The 19164-nt window shown below is 45.4% G+C and overlaps 1 protein-coding gene and 2 pseudogenes across 4 annotated transcripts in view; 1 reads left to right on the top strand and 2 right to left on the bottom strand.

Annotated features, from left to right (window-relative positions):
• Window positions 1-9775, bottom strand: part of LOC126067941 (uncharacterized) — a 42286-nt pseudogene extending 32511 nt beyond the window's left edge.
• Window positions 8862-19164, top strand: part of MRAS (muscle RAS oncogene homolog) — an 85192-nt gene continuing 74889 nt past the window's right edge. For 2 of the 4 annotated variants that reach the window (XR_007515504.1, XM_049870213.1), the window contains exons 1-2: window positions 8946-9021; window positions 13578-13627. The gene's annotated coding sequence lies outside the window, so the exon portion shown is untranslated. Of the gene's footprint in view, window positions 9022-13577; window positions 13628-19164 lie in introns of all 4 variants that reach the window. The other 2 variants (XM_049870215.1, XM_049870214.1) reach the window with 2 other exon arrangements.
• Window positions 14965-19164, bottom strand: part of LOC126067940 (uncharacterized) — a 34097-nt pseudogene continuing 29897 nt past the window's right edge.

Genomic DNA, 19164 nt, shown 5'->3' with positions numbered 1-19164 from the left:
AAATATCCTGTGGAGAAAACTGCTTGCATGTTTAAGACCCCCTATATTCCAATCTGTAATTCCAGTGCCATGTGTCACTAAAAGTTTTGCTGGTTTCTCTTTCCTCAATTAAAGGCCTTCTTTCTGGGCCAAGCTTGATCATTAGCCAGTGCCTCAAACTGGCCAATGTTCCCTGGGGGGTTGGAGGCCAGAGGAGGAGGGCATCTGGACAGCTTGTCTTACTTTGTTGCAGTTGGAGCATTGGCCTGATACGACCTACTACATTCTACGAAGAAGTGCAAAACTCCTAGGCCTTGGAAATGCATAACGCTTTTCTTTTCAAGTAATAATCTTTCACATGTATTTTAAAATATTAGAGATGATTTTTCTTTTTGAAAAATTTCTGCCATAAGATGAGGCTCTGGGCGTCAACATATAGTTCAGTGTTTTTCAACCCATTAGTGGATTGAAAACCCATTAGTGCATCATGAAATCCATTTAGTAGATCTTTTTCTTTTTTTTATAATTTTTATTGTGCTTTAAGTGAAAGTTTACAAATCAACTCAGTCTCTCACATAAAAACTTATATACACCTTGCTACATACTCCCAGTTACTCTCCCCCTAACGAGATAGCCCGTTCTCTCCCTCCACTCTCTTTTCATGTCCATTTCAGCAGCTTCTAACCCCCTCTACCCTCTCATCTACCCTGCACGCAGGAGATATCAACACAGTCTCAAGTGTCCACCTTATCCAAGAAGCTCACTCCTCACCAGCATCCCTCTCCAACCCACTGTCCAGTCCAATCCATGTCTGAACAGTTGGCTTCAGGAATGGTTCCTGTCCTAGGCCAACAGAAGGTCTGGGGGCCATGACCACTGGGGTCCTTCCAGTCTCAGTCAGACCATTAAGTCTGGTCTTTTGATGAGAATTTCAGGTCTGCATCCCACTGCTCTCCTGCTCCTTCAGGAGTTCTCTGTTGTGTTCCCTGTCAGGCCAGTCATTGGTTGTAGCTGGGCACCATCTAGTCCTTCTGGTCTCAGGATGATGTAGTCTCTGGTTCATGTGGCCCTTTCTGTCTCTTGGGCTCATAATTACCTTGTGTCCTTGGTGTTCTTCATTCTCCTTTGATCCAGGGGGGTTGAGACCAATTGATGCATCTTAGATGGCTGCTTGCTAGTGTTTAATACCCCAGGTGCCACTCGTCAAAGTGGGATGCAGAATGTTTTCTTAATAGATTTTATTATGCCAGTTGACTTAGATGTCCCCTGAAACCATGGTCCCCAGACCCCTGCCCCTGCTACACTGGCCTTCGAAGCATTCAGTTTTTTCAGGAAACTTCTTTGCTTTCGGTGTAGACCAATTGTGCTGACCTCCCCTGTATTGTGTGCTGTCTTTCCCTTCACCTAAAGTAGTTCTTATCTACTATCTAATTAGTGAATGCCTCTCTCCCACCCTCCCCCACCTCCTCTCCTAACCACAAAAGAATGTTTTCTTCTCAGTTTAAACTATTTCTCAAGTTCTTATAATAGTGGTCTTATACAATATTTGTCCTTTTGAACTGACTAATTTCATTCAGCATAATACCTTCCAGGTTCCTCCATGTTATGAAATGTTTCACAGATTCCTCACTGTTCTTTATCGATGTGTAGTATTCCCTTGTATGAATATACCATAATTTCCTTATCCATTCATCCATTGATGGGCACCTTGGTGCTTCCAACTTTTTGCTATTGTAAACAGTGCTTCAGTAAACATGGGTGTGCATATATCTCTTCGAGTAAAGGCTGTCATTTCTCTAGGATATATTCTGAGGAGTGGGATTGCTGGATCGTATGGTAGTTCTATTTCTAGCTTTTTATGGAAACGCCAAATCGATTTCCAAAGTGGTTGTACTATTTGACGTTCCCACCAGCAGTGTATAAGTGATCCAATCTCTCCACAGCCTCTCCAACATTTATTATTTTGTGTTTTTTGGATTAATGCCAGCCTTGTTGGAGTAAGATGAAATGCCATTGTAGTTTTGATCTGCATTTCTCTAATGGCTAATGATAGTGAACATTTCCTCATGTATCTGTTAGCTACCTGAATGTCTTCTTTAGTGAAGTGTCCATTCATATCTTTTGCCCATTTTTTAATAGGGCTATTTGTCTTTTTGTATTTGAGTTTTTGCAGTATCATGTAGATTTTAGAGATCAGACACTGATCGGAAGTGTCATAGCTAAAAACTTTTTCCCAGTCTGTAGGTAGTCTTTTTACTCTCTTGGTGAAGTCTTTGGATGAGCATAGGTGTTTGATTTTTAGGAGCTCCCAGTTATCTAGCTTTTCTTCTGCATTCTTAATAACGTTTTGTATACTGTTTACGCCATGTACTAGGGGTCCTAACATTGTCCCTATTTTTTCTTCCATGATCTTTATCGTTTTAGATTCTATATTTAGGTCTTTGGTCCATTTTGAGCTCGTTTTTGTGCATGGAGTGAGGTATGGGTCTTGTTTCATTTTTTCGCAGATGGATATCCAGTTATGGCAGCACCATTTGTTAAAAAGACTGTCTTTTCCCCATTTAACTGTTTTGGGGCCTTTGTCCAATATCACCTGCTCATATGTGGATGGATTTATGTCTGGTTCTCAATTCTGTTCCATGGTCTATGTATCTGTTGTTGTACCAGTACCAGTAGTTTCAGTAGTTTTCTGGAGGATTCCTTAGGGTTTTCTGTGTATAGGATCATGTCGTCTGCAAATAGAGATACTTTTACTTCTTCCTTGCCAATCCGGATGCCCTTTATTTCTTTATCTAGCCTAATTGCTCTGGCTAGGACTTCCAGCACAATGTTGAATAAGAGTGGTGATAAAGGGCATCCTTTTTTTGTCTGGTTCCCGATCTCAAGGGCGATGCTTTCAGGCTCTTTCCATTTAGGGTGATGTTGGCTGTTGGCTTTGTATAAATGCCCTTTACTATGTTGAGGAATTTTCCTTCTATTCCTATTTTACTGAGAGTTTTTATCATGAATGAGTGTTGGACTTTGTTAAATGCCTTTTCTGCATCAATTGATAAAATCATGTAATTCTTATCTTTTGTTTTATTTATGTGTTGGATTACAGTAATTGTTTTTCTAATGTTGAACCATCCCTGCATACATGCTATGAATCCCACTTGGTCATGGTGAATTATTTTTTTGATATGTTATTGAATTCTATTGGCTAGAATTTTGTTGAGGATTTTTGCATCTACATTCATGAGGGATATAGGTCTATAATTTTCTTTTCTGGTTGTGTCTTTACCTGGTTTTGGTATCCGGGATATGCTGGCTTCATAGAATAAGTTTGGCAATATTCCGTCCTTTTCTATGCTCTGAAATACCTTTAGTAGTAGTGGTGTTAACTCTTCTCTGAAAGTTTGGTAGAACTCTGCAGTGAAGCCATCCAGACCAGGGTTTTTTTTTTTTTTTTTTTTTTGCTGGGAGTTTTTTGATTACCTTTTCAATCTCTTCTTTTGTTGTGTGTCTATTTAGTTGTTCTACCTCTGTGTTAGTTTAGGTAAGTAGTGTGTTTCTAGGAATTCATCCATTTCTTCTAGGTTTGCAAATATGTTTGAGTATAATTTTTCATAGTAATCTGATATGATTCTTTTAATGTCAGTTGGGTCTGTTGTGATATTGCCCATCTCATTTCTTATGTGGGTTATTTGCTTCCTCTCCTGTTTTTCTTTGGTCAGTTTGGCCAGTTTGGTTTATCAACTGTGTTGATTTTTTTCAAAAAACCAGCTTTTGGTCTCGTTAATTCTTTGAATTGTTTTTCTGTTTTCTATTTCATTTAGTTCAGCTCAAATTTTTATTATTTGTTTTCTTCTGGTGCCTGTGGGTTTCTTTTGTTGCTCTCTATTTGTTCAATTGTCAGGATAATTCATTGATTTTGGCCCTTTCTTCTTTTTGGATGTGTGCATTTATTGATATAAACTGGCTTCTGAGCACCGCTTTTGCTGTGTCCCAAAGGTTCTGATAGGAAGTGTTTTCTTTCTCATTGGATTCTCTGAATTTCTTTATTCCATCCTTAATGTCTTCTATAATCCAATCTTTTTTGAGCAAGGTATTGTTCAGTTTCCAAGTGTTTGATTTCTTTTCACTGCTTTTCCTGTTATTGATTTCTACTTTTATGACCTTCTGGGCTGAGAAGATGCTTTGTAATATTTCAATGTTTTGGATTCTGCTAAGGCTTGCTTTATGACCTAATATGTGGTCATATTTTTTTATGTGGTCTATTCCAGAGAATGTTCCATGTGCACTAGAAAAGAAAGTATAGTTGGTTACTGTTGGGTGGAGTGTTCTGTATATGTCTATGAGGCCATGTTGGTTGATTGTGGCATTTAGATCTTCCGTGTCTTTATTGAGATTCTTTCTGGATGTCCTGTCCTTCACCGAAAGTGTGTGTTGAAGTCTCCTACTATTGTTGTGGAGCTGCCTATCTCACTTTTCAATGCTGATAGAGTTTGTTTTATGTATCTTTCAGCCATCATTGGAAGCGTCTGTCTATTCCGCCATCTTGGCTCCGCCTCCATTTAGTAAATCTTGACTGCATTTTAAAAAAGGAAATAGAAAAGATCAAAATGCACCACATATAGTGTTGTTTTATAAAACTTGTTTCACTTGTGTCTATACAGTGTGTGTGTGTTCTGTTTTGCAACGTCAAATCTATTTCTTCCTATGGGGTGTGACGGGTGGATAAACCCTAAGCAAGTTATGCACAGGCGTACATTAAGCAAGGGAGGATGTGGTGAAAAGCAGGTGAAATTGTTCATGAAGCAAGCACAGGTAAGGCCATGTGTACCTTGCTTACTAGGTAATCTGTCCCCGGGTGCATGCTTACTAGGTAATCCGTCCCTGGGTGCAGCCCAAAATGTTTAAAAGCCACTGGACTTGTATTTAAATGGAGGAAGAGTCAAGGGGGAGAAAAAGGAATTATCAGAAAAAAACATATTAGTTGAACATGGACAACTTTTTAGAGAAGTTTGGCTGAGCGGGGAGAACATTGATTGGAAGCTGTTCTTCTGGCCCATGCATCAAGAGGGAGCCCATGTGAGGGATGAACCTTAAGCATCAGAGAAACAAACCTTGTGATGCCCACCATCCTAATGAGGTTGGAGGAGCAGGGAGGGCTAAAGATGAGAAGTAACTGAACCTGGATTGGTAAAGGCATGCAAACCTGAGAGCAGACAATGCAGTTACTGGCGCTATGTCATGCGCAGCCCAGAGGAAGAAAGGCCTTGTATTTGGCACAGAAGAATAAAGGTCAGCTGAGGGAATGAGTGGCCTGGGGGCAGAGCAAGGCTCTTCTGCTAGCCTATGGTTGGTGCTTCAGGGTCAGCAAAAAGATCTAATTTCAGCCACAAGCCTGAAGAGACTGAGACTAGAAAGAGTACTTGTATCCTTCTCACCACGCTTCATGCCCCTGCCAAACGCACACAACTGACCTGCCACTGAGGCCACCTGGCATTGGGTAAAGAGTACAGGCTTTTGGACGGAAGACCCTGGCTCTCAATCTGCTGGCTGTGTGGGCTTGGGTTTGTGTCTCTTTGTGTCTAAACCAGGGAGATAAGACCTTCTGTATAAGGTGGTTGGGGGGTGTGCAGGCCATCATTTCTGTCCATGTCTGTCATGCTGTGAGGGCCTCACTGGGGTGGGGAGTTCTGGAGGAAAGGTGTGCTACAAAGACCTGTTTGGCTCCTGATCCTGAAGTCCCCTGGCCTCCCAGGTTTGCCCACTGAGCGCCTAGGCACCAGGTCTGTTCTGTTCTGAATTATAGACTCAGCAAGCGTCTCGGCATAGAGGCAAACCAGGGCACATTGCAGTGGGTGAAACACACTTGCTCGTGTCACTGAACTGGTCGACCTGCCTAGTGACTCTGACATTTGCACTGTTTCAGGAGCTGGCACTTGGCCTAGTGGCTGGCCTTGGAACTCAGGGCCTGAAATGGGTTCTTGGCCGGGACTCTTGCCTATCATGTTCCAAACATATTTGATCAGCCATGCACATCAGTGCAATCATATAACATTTTCTCTCTCCCTTAAAAAAAAAAAAAAGTTGTCATGGAGTCAGTTCTGACTCATGGCAACCCCATGTGCGTCAGAGTAAAATTGTGCTCTATAGAGTTTTCAATGGCTGATTTTTCAGAAGCAGATCTCCAGGCCTTTCTTCCGAGGTATCTTCAGGTGAACTTGAACCTCCAATCTTCTGATTAGCAGCTGAGCACATTAATCATTTACACCACACAGGGAATCTCTCTTCCTTCTAACAACAACAACAAAAAGATTGCTGTTGAGTTGGTTCTGACTTATGGTGAGCCCATGTGCACAGAGTAGAACTGCATTCCATAAGGTTTTCGTGGGCATAATTTTTACAGAAGCTGATTGCCAAGCCTTTCTTCTGTGGTGAGGATGGGTGTGTTTGAACTGTTAACTTCTACATTAGTGGTTGAGGGCAAACCCTTTGAGCCACCCAGGAACCTTCTAACCCATTGCCATCAAGTTGAATCCAACTCATACAAAGCCTATAGGACAGACCCTATAGAACTGTCCCGTAAGAGTTCCAAGGCTGTAATCTGTATGGAAGCAGACTGCCACATCTTTCTCCTGCAGAGCGGCTGGTGGGCTCAAACTGCAGACCTTTCTGTTAGCAGCCGAGCACTTTCACAACTGTACCGCCAGGGCTCCTTAGGAGCCTTCTAGGCCTGACTAAATGTTATTTATCCTTCATCACCTCCCCCAGAAAGCCTGCCTAAGTGGTTGTCCCTCTCAGAGCTGGGTTAGATGCCCTTCCTCTGGGCTCCCACGGCCCCCTGTCTTTCTCTCTTCCACAGCACTTATCTCCCCTTTGGCACTGTGAATTTGCTTGGAGGCAGTCTCTGCTATAGCACCTGGCACACAGTTGATGCTCTGCAGTGTTTAGAGAATGAATGAACTATCAAACCCAGGTCTCACTTTTCTGCTCAGTGACCCTGCCCTCTAAAGCCCCTATTTGACAGCAACCAAGTCACACTTTATTTTATTTTAGGGTTCAAAGAGCAGAGGAGGCAGCCCAAATGGCCTTCTCCTTCCCCAAACAGGACGAGGGCCTTCAGAGAAGGAGGTGGGAGTAAGGAGGCAGGGTGGTCACAACAGCCCATTGGGATGCCTATCAAAGCCTGCATCAGAGTTGGACCCCAGCATGGCATGCAGACTTTGGGTGGTAAGGTCTCCTGAGGTCTGGGGTGGAGGAGGAAGCTTTGGAAGTGGGAAGAGGGTGGGCTTCCTGGATGTATAAGCCCCAAGTTGTCATCAAGGTCCACTAATAGAAAGAATGTCCTTAAAAATGACACAGATGATCAAAACCTTTTCACACCATGATGACCACAATAAAAAGACAGATAATAACAAATGCTGGCAAGGATGTGGGGAAACTGGAACTCTGGTACATTGCTGGTGGGAATGTAAAATGGTGCAACCACTTTGGAAAATAGTTTGGTAGTTCCTTATAAAGTTAAACATAGAATTACCATATAAATCAGCAACCCTGCTTCTAGGTATAAGTATACCCAAAAGAACTGTAAGCTGGGACTCAGATGCGTGTACACCAGTGTTCACTTTGCATTATTCACAATAGCCAAAAAGTGGCAACAACCCAAATATCCACCAACAGGTGAACTGATAAACAAAATGTAGTATATCCATTCAATGGAATATTACGCAGCCGTAAAAATGAGTGAGCTCTGACACATACTATAACATAGATGAACCTTGAAAACATTGTGCTAAGTAAAAGAAGCCAATCACAGAAGGCCACATATTGTATGATTCCATTTATATGAAATATAAATAGGCAAATTCATGAAGACAGAAAGTAGATTAGCGATTTCCAGGGGCTGGGGAGGGGCAATAGGGAGTGAATGCTCATGCGTATGGAGTTTCTTTTCCGGGTGATGAAAATGTTCCAGAATTAGATAGAGGGGAAGGTTGCAAAATTTTGTGAATACAGAAAAACCACTGAATTGCACACTTTAAAAGGGTGGATTTTATGGTATTTGGATTATATCGCAATTAAAGTGGAAAAAATTGACGTGGATGAGGAGCAGTTAGAGGGACTAAAACAATGAAATGGAGCACGAGCTTCACCTTGTCCCAACTGCGACCCAAATCCTAAGGAACTTTGGGCCCAAGAGGGGTGCACCAACAGGGCCTGGGGAAGCGACGTTGGGGGCAGTATCTAGGAAGAAAAAGTCTTCTTACACAGTTAAGGTGGCGGCTCAGGTTTGCCTAGGATTTGAGAGGTACTCCCAAAAGAAACCCTGGTGGCGAAGTGGTTAAGAGCTACGGCTGCTAACCAAAAGGCCGGCAGTTCAAGCCAGCAGGCGCTCCTTGGAAACTCTATGGGGCAGTTCTGCTTTCTCCTACAGTGTCGCTATGAGTCGGAATTGACTGGACCCCAACAGGTTTGGTTTTTTGGTTTTTGGTGGGTTCAGAAGTTGGCGGGGTCAGAGCGGAGACACAAAGGTTGAAGCGCGGCCGTTTTAAGGAGGTCCTGACGAATTCCCATTGGGCCTCCACCTTAAAGCCAGCTTGGCGGCGCTGCGGGACGGACCTCGCAAAATGCGGGGAGACGCGGGGGAGGCGGTGGCGTCCGCCCTGACCCCGGCACGCAGGGCGGTCTGCGCGCCGCGCCCGGCCTGGGGAGCTCTGCGCTGGTGGCCCGGGCTTCGCGGGATGCGATTACTGGGGGCTGGGGTGCACTCTGGGGCGACTGGGTAGCGGCGCCGGGCCCGTTGCTCTATTTTTAGCAGACACCGTTGCAATATAAGGAATGCTGGGCTCAGGCGGTCCGGGCGAGCGCGAGGTGCACTGCCGCTTTAAGGACGCGCCGGGGCGGGGTCGAGATCGAGCAGCCGGCGGGCTGTCGGTCCGAGAGGCGTCAATCCGGTCGCCGTGGGGCCAGGCGGGCGCGGCGCTACCTCCTGGCGGGCCAGAGCGCTGAGGAGGTGGCGTGAGGGTCGGAACCGAACGGGATCTGGGGCGCGCGGTGAGTAGTTCGGACAGCCATCGGGGAGAGGGGGCCGGGCAGCGGCGCCCTCCCACCTCGCAAGGCGCTTTGTTCCCGGGAGGGAGGTGTGGCAACCCCCGGGGCTCGGCCGCGCTCTCCGCGTGGGTTGCGCCCTGGGACTGGGTGCTTGGCCCTTTGCCCGCATTTCCGGCTCCCGCGTGATGGTGTGCGATCGGGAAATGGCCGGTGGAGACCCCGATGGGGAGGGCCTGCCCACCCGCCAAGGAGACCCTTTCATTGTAATTACCCTGGTTCCTTGTCTGCCCCAGTTGCCCTGTCAAGGGCGGGGAAATGGGCGGCGGTTACTGGAGGGGCTTGACTCTTCCCCCCTTTTAAAATGGCGTTAACGAGTGTAGGAACGGCCAGTGGAGTTGTCAAATTCGTCTGAATAATAAGAAGCTGCCTGTTTCGTAAATAACCGTTTACTGCGCCTGGGGCTTGGCGAGCAGAAGCTACGGTTATAACTAGGGCTCGGGTTCAAGCTGTGGTCACAACTAGGGCTCGGGTTTATTCACCAACCGGACGCAGTCGGTGAACCCACCGTGTACCGGCATGGAGCCAATTCTTGCCCGGAGCGAAGGCAGGGGCGCACACTGGGGGACAACCCAGAGTGATCAGTGCTAGGGCAGGGGAAGCCCCGGGGGGGGGGGGGCGGGGGTGAGATGGCTGACGGGCCCGCACTCCAGTGTGGGAGGTCAGGGAAGGCTTCCCCGGAGGAGGGGGTGCCTGTCATGAGCTTGAGCACTGGGCACCCATTTGGACTCTGTGGCTGGAACTGACGTCTGTGCTGAGTTTGGAGAGGTGGGCAAGAGCCGCTTCACCCGGGCCTTGATCCCAGAGCTCTGGGATTGACCTTGCCCCGCGGGCCCCTGCTGGTATGGAACCTCCTTGGCTAGAGCGGGTCTTGCTCACTCTGTCTTGGGACCTAACTTCCTGATGGTAATCAGAGAGAGGGTGACTGACAAGGCTCAAAATTGTGGCCTCCAAAGGTTTTGCCTCAAATAAGCGACCTTCCTGTCAACCTAATAAGAACCAAACCAAACCCACGGCAGTCAAGTTGATTCCGACTCATAGTGACCCCATAGGACAGAGTAGAATTGCCCCAAAGGGTTTCCAAGGAGTGGCTGGTGCATTCCAACTGCCAGCCTTTTGGTTTGCAGCTGAATACTTAACCACTGCACCACCAGAGCTCCCTGAGTAAGAATATCTGACTTAAGAGCCCTGAAGTTCCACTGTAATAACAGCAGCCAACAGGGTTAAACATGGCTCTCCTCATCAATTGCCCAGACCTTCCAGATCTGGGGCTGGAGAGGGTAAACAATTTGCCCAAAGTCATATCAGGAGTCCATGCTTTTGGCCATGAAGTGGCCCTGGCTCCTCTTGTGAGGGTCTGGCTGTCCTGGACTTGAAAAGACTCTGGGTGCAGCCTGTGTTGTTTTACTCTGTTGACATTCACTATTGGGTTGAAGTGTGGGGTGGGTGAGCTGTTTGGTATTAATAACTGACACATGTCAGGAGCTTCACAGGGAACAAAGCACTTTCACGCAGGCAGTTCTTAGAGTTTCTCCTGATTCTCTTCCCCGGGAAGAAACTTGAGCTGGCTAACATTTTGTAAACCTCCTAATTTCCTGTAAATTGCATGTCCCTGCTGACTGGGGCTGAAGATATTTGGGGCCATGGTTTTTCCCCTTGGGTCTGTTCTCACTGCCCAGCAGCCAGTTATTTTCTCTGTCTGTGGTTTATGGTGTAGCTTGTCTTTTCTGTCAGGGTGGGAGACTTGGGGCTTTGATGCTCTGGGGTTTTCAAGGCTGCAGGGTCTGCCAGCCTCTTTGGGGCTGGAGGGGGGTGTTGAGTAACTGAATGCTCTGTTGGAAACCACCCCCCTCTCCCAGTAGCCTCCACATTTCCTTATGGAGAATGGGGGAGGGGCAGTGAATGGGATCCAAGGAGCTGTTTCAGCAACAATCTTCTAGGGTTGCCAGCTTTGCTTCCACAGTTTACATTTTCCATCTCTCACTTTTTCACCCACATACATGACATTTTTGTGACACGTATAACTCTACTATTTTATTATCAGCTCTAACCACAGATAATTCATGCTTTCAGTTGATCTGAGCTACTTATAAAGTGGCAAGTTGCAGTTGCTGCAACCAGGATGGACTACTTGGCTCTGATGAATTCAGCTAGCTTCTGGGGTGACTAATGCTAGTCAGAACTGCATGCTGACAAACCTGCTGGATCTAGTGAGTTCTCAGAGAAATGTAGCCGCCGTTTTATAATTTACATCTTATATAATCACTATGATCTGTTCTACCAAAGAAATGCCCCCTAAACAGAGTGTGCCTCCCCGCAAGTGGTTGCAAACGTGAATACATGAACATTGTGTAGCTTGTACAAACCATACTCATGTGAATTAAATGGAACACGTTCTTGTGCAAAACTGGAATATTCTCAAGTGTCCAAGGGTGTGTGTGCATTGAGTTCCAAAGGCCAGGGTAGGTATCCAGCTGACTGTAAGGTATAGTTACCTTTGTCTGGGCATGGGAAGAAGAAAGGAGCTGAGTGGGTTTCCTGTGACCTGGGGGATCTGGCAGGTCCCCATTTTCTAGGGGCTGAGGAGAGAAGTCAAGCTTTGAAAGGAATTTTGTTGGTGGACTTTGAGGCCCTGCCAAGTCTGATGGTCTTGGATGATGACGCTGAGCCCTAATGTTTTGATTCAGTAGAGGTGCTCTTGGCTGCAAGTAACAAAACCCAAATAACACTGGGTTAAGCAGGGCTCAGATCTCCCAAAGATGCTTTTAGCTTTTGTGAAGTCTCTGATCACAGGGATGGAATATCAGTGCTACTTACTGCAAGTTCCTGCGTGGGCAGTAGCCGAGAAGGCTGAGGGGCTGAAGTCTAGACCAGTGATTTTTCCATTCTTGGGTCACAGCTTCTTTAATATGCCAGTAAGAAGCCCAGAAAAAAATTGCTTGCATGTACAACGTTGGGCATACAATTTAGGGGACTCATGGGTCTCAGAAAATGAGCCCTGGATTTCAGGCTAACAATCCCTGGTCTAAAGCTACAATACTTCACTCATGTTTGTTGAGGACCTACTCTGTGGCCCTGCCTTCCCAGCAGGACCAGTATGCCATTCCAGGGCCGCCTGAAAAGGCCCCAACCTGCAAATTGGCAGCGATGGGTATCAGGAGAGAAAATAGAGTGGGACAGTCATCATTTCTCAGTCTGCAAGTTAAATTCTATGCAGTCAGGCAGTGGGCCTATCCTGTGGAAATCTGCTCACAAACAGGGCAGTGGTGCTGAGGCTGCTGCTTCAAGCTTCTGACAGCAGAACCCACATTGTTGAGTGGAGGTGAAGGCCATGCTGTACTCCTTAGCATCCACTGTGCCACCCCAGTGCCCCATCTCTTGTCTTCTAGGCAGAATTCTTGGTGCGTGTGATGAGGTTGGTGCAGCCTATTTCCAGCTCCATTCCCCAGCACTCCTTGGCCTGACCCCCCACTACCGAGCAAGACCTTTCTGCTGGTGGCAGGATCCAGGCAGCTTTCTGCAGCCATCCCTCAATGTAGGGGTCATGAAGAAGCCCCATGTATTTAGCTTCTTAATGCTCCTGTCCTTGTCCTTTAACATTCTTGGTGGCTTCACTAGCTGAGGCCTGCTGATGGCTGATAGCCAGATGACAAGGTGGTCATCACTAGTTGCTGAGGTGACATTCTGGGTCTTAGAGGGACATATTCTCTGTCTAGAGAGCCTGGCATCAGATAGATAAAGCCTTGCAATTCGTACATGGGTTGTGTTGCTAATCAGATTTTGAAGAGCACAGAAATGGGTTTGTCTGTGTAGCTGTGGGGGTAGGATGGGGGAGGTGGGCGGTGAAGAGTCAGGAGCCCTGAGCTCTGCTTCTGGCCCTCTGCCTACTAGCTTTAGGGCCTTAGGTCGGTCTCATGCTCTGTAGGCCCAGGCTCTGCCTGTTGACTTCTCTGCCTAGCCCACAGGGTTGTCATGGGGATTAGATGCAACACACAGATGCTAATGTGCTTTGGAGACCAGAAGGGACCATGAGAGTGAAGGGTATTATCAGTATTCAAGTGGCCTTCAGATAATAGAATCATAGGCCAGAAGGGGCCCCTAAGGGATATTTAGTCTAGATTCAAACCCAATAGACCATATTTTTCATTGTGGTAAGGGAGATGATTTTAGGCGGTACACGTATTCGTTTTAATAGTTATGTACACTTACTCCTCACTTACTGACTATTGTTATGTGACATTTCACATTTATGATGGTAGTAAAAAATCTACTATCCAACTATTTTGCACATTAATGACGTATGTCTGGCCGTAATGCACACTGAGGTGAGAGGAGAGAGTAACACTGGCTGTGATAGTTCAGGTTATGTGTCAGCTTGGCTGCGCCATTATTCTCAGTAGTTTGACAGTTATATAATGATGTAATTTGGCAGTTATGTAATGATGTAGCGATCCTTCATTTTGTGATCTAATGTAGTTTTCCTCCATTTTTGCATAACACAGATTTTCGCATGATGACCTGATCTTTGGAACCTAACCCTGTTGATAAGCAGGTATAATTTGTTTATATGTATTATAAAAATATAGGTATCACATCAAACCTATGTTTTTATGGTTTTTTTTTTTTTTTTGCTCAGATTAAGACTAAAGAATGATTTTAAGTTCAAATTATGGTGATTTTTTTTGTTTCTTTGTTTTAGAGACAATACATTTATTCCTACAAATGTGAAGGTTAAAAAAAGAAGTTTTGGAAAGTAATCTTTTTTTTTTTTATTGTGCTTTAAGTGTAAGTTTACAAATCAGGTCAGTCTCTCATACAAAAATTTACATGCACCTTGCTATACACTCCTAATTGCTCTCCCTCTGATGAGATAGCACAGTACTTCCCTCCCCTCTCTCTCCTTGTGTACATTTGGGTAGCTTCTGGACACCTCTGCCCTCTCATCTCCCTTCTTGACAGGAGGTGCCAACATAGTCTCATGTGTCTTGATCCAAGAAGCTTGTCCTTCACCAGTCTCATTTTCCATCCCCTATTCCAGTCCTATCCCTGTCTGAAGAGTTGGCTTTGGGAATGGTTCCTGCCCTGGGGTAACAGGAGGTCTGGGGTCCTTGGCCTCCAGGGTTTCTCCAGTCCCAGTCTGACCAATAAGCCTGGTCTTTTTACGAGAATTTGGAGTCTGCATCCCACTGCTCCCCTGCTGCCTAAGGATTTCTCTGTTGTGTTCCCTGTCAGGGCAGTCATCGGTTACGGCCAGGTACCATCTAGCTCTTCTGGTCTCAGGCTGATGTAGTCTCTGGTTTATGTGGTCCTTTTTGTCTCTTAGGCTCATAATTATTTTGTGCCTTTGGTGTTCTTCATTCTTCTTTGTTCCAGGTGGGTTGAGACCCATTGATGCATCTTAGATGGCTGCTTGTTAGCGTTTAAGACTGCAGACACCACTCTCCAAAGTGGGATGCGGAATGTTTTCTTAATAGATTTTATTATGCCAATTGACTCAGATGTCCCCTGAAGCCATGGTCCTCAAACCCCAGTCTCTGCTATGCTGGCCTTTGAAGTGTTCAGTTTTTTAAGGAAACGTCTTTGTTTTTGGTTTAGTCCATTTGTGTTGACCTCTCCTTTATTGTGTATCGTCTTTCCTATGGTGAATTTTAAGGTAAAAAATTAAGCCAGTAATAATCAAGTAGTAGACATATATAGCTAAAATGGGAAAGTGACCTGTTGAATAAAAGCTGGGAAACTCAACAAGGGAGTCTGTCCTGGGACAGCCTGTTAGGGGTAGGTCTTTGGCTTCAGCTGGACCCTTCTAGGGACAGGGAGTTCACTGCCCTTCAAGTCAGTCTACTCCATTTGGGGATTCCTTCATCCTTGTAAAGTTTTTCCTTTCTTCCCTTAACTTGTGCCACTGGTTCTGTCACATAAGATGCTTTTCTCCAAGATGAGCAGCTGTATTTCCTTCAGCTGTGTCTTAGGCAGGGTATCTAGAGAAGCAAAAGAGAAGGGAGCAGAGAGACAGGGGGACCTCATAACCACCAAGAAAGAAGCACAGGGAGCACAGTGCATCCTTTGGACCTGGGGTTCCTCTGCAGAGAACCTCCTAGTCTGGGGGAACATTAATGAGAAGGCCAACAAAGAAAGAATGCCTTTCCCCTGGAGCTGACACCCTGAATTTAGACTTTTAGCCTACTTTACTGTGAGGAATAAATTTCTCTTTGTCAAAGCCATCCACTTGTGGTATTTCTGTTATAGCAGCATTAGATGACTAAGACAGAATCAAACATGTAATCACCCAGAGCCTCATCTCTCACCAATACCAGATCTAATGGTGGTGATATTTTTGCGTATTTCTGTTGCCACCTCTTGGAAGCCCTGGTGGCATAGTGGTTAGGTGCTACGGCTGCTGACCAAAGGGCCGGCAGTTTAAATCCGCCAGGCGCTCCTTGGAAACCCTATGGGGCAGTTCTACTCTGTCCAATAGGGTCACTACGAGTCGGAATCTCCTCGACGGCACTGGGTTTGGTTTTCTGGTTTTTTATTGCCACCTCATGCCATTGATAAGCAGTGCCGTCTTTACTGCTGAAAGCAGAGTCATCAACATCTTTAAGACTAACCAGACTTGAGAACCAATTTAAAAAATTCATCCTTACAATTTTGTTTCTCTAGAACCACTCTTGGTACCAGATGTCTTCCTTCCTTCCTTCCTTCCTTCCTTCCTTCCTTCCTTCCTTCCTTCCTTCCTTCCTTCCTTCCTTCCTTCCTTCCTTCCTTCCTTCCTTCCTTCCTTCCTTCCTTCCTTCCTTCCTTCCTTCCTTCCTTCCTTCCTTCCTTCCTTCCTTCCTTCCTTCCTTCCTTCCTTCCTTCCTTCCTTCCTTCCTTCCTTCCTTCCTTCCTTCCTTCCTTCCTTCCTTCCTTCCTTCCTTCCTTCTTCCCTCCCTCCCTCCTCCATCCCTCCCTCCCTCCTTGTTTCTTTCCTTCCCTCCCTCCCTCCCTTCCTCCCATCTTTCCATCCTTCCCTCCCTCCCTGCTCTCCTTGCTTCCTTCCTTATTTTTCCTTCCACAAAGACTTGTGAGCTGGCCTTGTGCTAGACACTTTATATTCACCAGCTCCAAGACTCACACAATTTTGTTATATGGTGTTAGCCTTTTACATATGTGGAAACTGAGGCTCAGGAAGGTTAAATAGGTCACGCATGGTCACAGCCTGGGAAACTCAGAGCCAGGAATGTGACCGAGGTCCATCTGATCCTGAGGCACATGCTCCTTCTGTTGCATCACACTACCCCTCAGAACTGGATGTCCAGCATGACTCGGTCTCTTCTCTCCTGGTCCTCATGGGACAACCCCCCCGGGGGCCGACAGTACATAACAAGTTCTTCCATGGAGGAAAGTTTTCTTGAGGTGAGGGGACAGATGTCCATGCATGATGATTTGATGAGACAGCAGAAGCTGGGGAGCTGCTGAGGTGGCTTTTTGGCAAAGAGAGGCAGCGAAAGAGCCTAGATGGTGAGAATTTTCTCTGTCTCTGATTAATCTTATAGTCAATTATGATCCCCTAAACATTTATGCACTGGCTTTTTAAAAAAAATTTGAAATATATTTTAAAAAATATGAAGGATAATATAGCAAACATCATGTATGTATCAGTTACCTAAAATGAACAGATATGACTGTTTTGTCTGCACTTGGCCCTTTTTAATAGTAGTTGTTGTTGTGTGCCATCAAGTCAATTCCCACTCACAGCAACTCCATGTGACAAAGTAGAATGACCCACGGAGTTGCCTAGGCTGTAATCTTTATGGGAGCAGATTGCCAGGTCTTTCTCCTGCAGAGCTGCTGGGTGGATTCAAACCACCAACCTTTTGGTTGGCAGCTGAGCACTTAACCATTGTGCCACCAGAGCTCCTTTTTAATGATAGGGCAGGACTTAAAATGTACCCCTCATAATTAAGCCTGGATAGTTTTGACCTCTCCCATAGCCTGTGGCAGGCATTTGGAGCCTTACTCCTGGGTTTTCACGTACTGCCTCTCTCTCTTAGCTTCGTGTCCCCAGCTAATTCAAGAAAATGCCACCTGGGTATCCATCTAGGTTGTTGATGGAAGATCTTCTTGCTGACTTTGACTACACTGGGGAGAAACCACTGGGAAGTAGGACGAGTATATATTTTTGGATTTAACCTTTTTCAAAGAAGTTCATCTACCATAGAAACGCTGCCCTGGCAATTGTGGGTTCAGACCAGGCCACAGAGTGTAATTTAGTCAGAGCTGCCCAAACTGAGCTGTAATTTAAATGACAGGTGTATAAATTTGGAAAAGGGGGAGAACATGATTTTCTTTTTATAATTTGATGACATCGATTTGTTCAATAGCTTGTGTTAAGCAATCTTTAACAAATACTTGAGGGTGCCATTTTATATTCTAAAGTATAGGCCCACTTTAAAGTAAGAAAGACTGAAGTATAATGCAGCACCTTTCTAATCCCTAGCATCTCCTGTTCCAGCTTTCCATTTTCTCAGCTTTCACAGAAATGAATTGCCCCCGGTAACTGGTACCGGGCCTTCCCCAGCTGCAGAGGGTGGAAGCTTTCCATGGCAACAGGACACCGTTTCTCACCCAACTGTTTCTTGCCTTCTCCTTTCCACCCACTGAATGACTCTCTCAGGAACCAGGTGTGATCCAATTTGCATATAGCTTGGGCTTGAATAAGAACAGTTAGCAAAGTATTATTTTTTAAAGTTGCATAGAAAAGATTCAGAAACTTCTGGAAAAGCTTTACTTACCCAAGCATATTCCATTCTTAGGAAATCATGATTGGGGCCCAGATTTGAACTAGTTGCATCATAGAATGTGAGAACCTTAGGTGGTCCCCAAGTCTACTTTTTATTCAGTGGTGAGAATGAGTTGAAATATTCTTTGTCCCTGAGCTGCCAACAAGAAATAACATTGCTCTTGTCCTTTTCACATGCCTTGGTGGAGGTCCTGCAAAAGCCAGCAAAGGCCAAGAGCCAAGAGACTTCAGCAAGGACCCATCTTGTTGGGGGCTGTCTCTCAATGGAAACAGTCTGAGACTGCACCAATGAAGACAGTTAACCATACTATAAAACCAGTTCCTGTTTGATGATACAAAAACACACATATGTGTTATATTTACAGGCCAACTTTCTAAAGAAAGGTTTGGGTTTATAAAGAACCTACTATACATACTATGTATTAGGATGTCTCTAGCATCCCACTGCCATCGAGTGCATAGCAGGTAAAAAAACAACAATAAAGACTAGTTGGTGTCGAACTGACACTGATTCATGACCACCCCATGTATGTAGATCAGACTTGGACTCCATAGGGTTTTCAGTGACTCATTTTTTTGAAATAGATCGCCACGCCTTTCTTCTAAGTTGTCTCTGGGTGGACTCAAACCAGTTAGCAGCAGAGCACTAGATCAGGTGCCCAGATTAAAAGTGAAAATATCTGTGGGTAGGTGGAGTTGTGTTGGGGTTGCCAGAGGTGTGTTGGAGTTGGGGAGGCCCACCTACCCCTTTAGGAGACGACCATATTCTTGGTTTTTGGAATGGGTTCTGGCCTCTAAAAGACTTTATATATTTATTTCAAAAGCAAAATTAATTTTAATTCAGTTTAGGATTCTTTTTATCTTTTAGAATTTCAGATACGCTCTTGGAATCTCCCCCTTTTAGATAATTGACAAATGTCCCCCTTTATTTTAATTCTTGTGGAAATGGAGGCCCCAAGGAGAAGATAGAGGCCGACCTATCTCTCTTGGTGATGACCATTCTTTCACAAGTTGGCTCAGGAGCCCAAAATAGCATCCATCACGTTCTTCTTTCAGTGCCTGCTTTATTGCAACCAGAGATGATGGAAGAAGGGTGGAACTACTGTCCCAAAGCCTTGGAGGCATATATTAAAAAATAACTTGCCTGAGAAATGTCTTCTCAGCCATCCCTCCACACCCACATTTGTCAGGTTGAGATTCCCTGGGTGGCAGGGCTGGGAAGGCCTAGTTCTCCTCATACCCAAGCTGTTCTTTTCCTACTAAGAAAGTCAGGCACAGGAGAGGTTAGGTGCCTGTTGGCACTCACA

The sequence above is a fragment of the Elephas maximus genome, chromosome 26 (genome assembly GCF_024166365.1).
Source record: "Elephas maximus indicus isolate mEleMax1 chromosome 26, mEleMax1 primary haplotype, whole genome shotgun sequence".
In the NCBI taxonomy this organism is placed as follows: domain Eukaryota; kingdom Metazoa; phylum Chordata; class Mammalia; order Proboscidea; family Elephantidae; genus Elephas; species Elephas maximus.
This window is presented reverse-complemented; position numbering and strand designations above follow the sequence as displayed.